The following is a 2,069-nucleotide window of genomic DNA, read 5'->3' as shown; positions in this document are numbered from 1 at the left end:
AATTCAAAACCAATTTCCCACCCAAACCAACCCATATGGCCGAACCTTAACCCCCCCTCCCTTCCCTATATAAAGACCTCCATTCTTCATCAAATTCACACAACACACTGCTCTACACTCTTCTTGGCCGAAACCACATCTCCCTCTCCCTCTCCATAATTCTTCTTCTTCTTCTTCTATTATTTTGTTTATTGCTCGAGGGCGAGCAATATTCTAAGTTTGGTGTGGTAAAAGCATAGCTTTTTTGTTTTTCCATTACCATTGATGGCACCTAAGACCGGAGAATCCTCTAGAAAGGGGAAAGAGAAGACAAAAGCTTCCACATCCGAGTCATGGGAGATGGAAAGGTTCATCTCCAAAGCCCATCAAGACCACTTCTATGATGTTGTGGCCAAGAAGAAGGTGATCCCTAAGGTCCCTTTCAAACTCAAAAGAAATGAGTATCCGGAGATCCGACATGAAATTCAAAGAAGAGGTTGGGAAGTTCTAACAAATCCCATCCAACAAGTCGGCATCCTAATGGTTCAAGAGTTCTATGCCAATGCATGGATCACCAAGAACCATGATCAAAGTAAGAACCCGGATCCAAAGAACTATGTTACAATGGTTCGGGGGAAATACTTAGATTTTAGTCCGGAGAATGTGAGGTTGGCGTTTAACTTGCCCATGATGCAAGGAGATGAACGCCCCTACACTAGAAGGGTCAACTTTAATCAAAGGTTGGACCAAGTTCTTATGGACATATGCGTGGAAGGAGCTCAATGGAAGATTGACTCCAAAGGCAAGCCGGTTCAACTAAGAAGATTGGACCTCAAGCCTGTAGCTAGAGGATGGTTGGAGTTCATTCAATGCTCAATCATTCCCACTAGCAACCGGTCTGAAGTTACTATAGACCGGGCCATCATGATCCATAGCATCATGATTGGAGAAGAGGTGGAAGTTCATGAGATTATACCTCAAGAACTCTACAAGGTGGCTGACAAGTCCTCCACTGTGGCAAGGTTAGCCTTTCCTCACCTCATCTGCCACCTATGCAATTCGGCTGGGATTGACATAGAGGGAGATATCCTCATTAAAGAGGACAAGCCCATCACTAAGAAGAAGATGGAGCAAGCAAGAGAGCCCATTCATGGAGCTCAAGAGGCGTATGAAGCTCATTACCATGAGATCCTGGAGATGCCTCAAATGCACTTTCCTTCACAAAACTATTGGGAGCAAATCAATACCTCCCTAGGAGAATTGAGTTCCAATATGGGACAACTAAGGGTGGAACATCAAGAGCACTCCATCATGCTTCATGAAATAAGAGAAGATCAAAAAGCAATGAGGGAGGAGCAACAAAGACAAGGAAGAGACATAGAAGAGCTCAAAGACATCATTGGTTCCTCAAGAAGGAAACGCCACCATCACTAAGGTGGATTCATTCCTTGTTCTTATTTCTTCTGTTTTTCGTTTTCTATGTTATGTGCTTATCTATGTTTGTGTCTTCATTACATGATCATTAGTAGTTAGTAACTATGTCTAAAAGTTATGAATGTCCTATGAATCCATCACCTCTCTTAAAATAAAAACTATTTTAATTCAAAAGAACAAGAAGTACATGAGTTTCGAATTTATCCTTGAACTTAGCTTAATTATATTAATGTGGTGACAATGCTTCTTGTTTTCTGAATGAATGCTTGAACAGTGCATATGTCTTTTGAAGTTGTTGTTTAAGAATGTTAAATATGTTGGCTCTTGAAAGAATGATGACTAGGAGACATGTTATTTGATAATCTGAAAAATCATAAAAATGATTCTTGAAGCAAGAAAAAGCAGCAAAGAACAAAGCTTGCAGAAAAAAAAAATAGGCGAAAAAAAAATTAGAAAAAAAAAAGAGAGAAAAAGCAAGCAGAAAAAGCCAAAAGCTCTTAAAACCAAGAGGCAAGAGCAAAAAGCCAATAACCCTTAAAACCAAAAGGCAAGGGCAAATAAAAAGGATCCCAAGGCTTTGAGCATCAGTGGATAGGAGGGCCTAAAGGAATAAAATCCTGGTCTAAGCGGCTAAACCAAGCTGTCCCTAACCATGT

Source organism: Arachis hypogaea, chromosome 17 (genome assembly GCF_003086295.3).
Source record: "Arachis hypogaea cultivar Tifrunner chromosome 17, arahy.Tifrunner.gnm2.J5K5, whole genome shotgun sequence".
Lineage (NCBI taxonomy): Eukaryota > Viridiplantae > Streptophyta > Magnoliopsida > Fabales > Fabaceae > Arachis > Arachis hypogaea.
Note: the sequence above shows the minus strand (reverse complement) of the source record.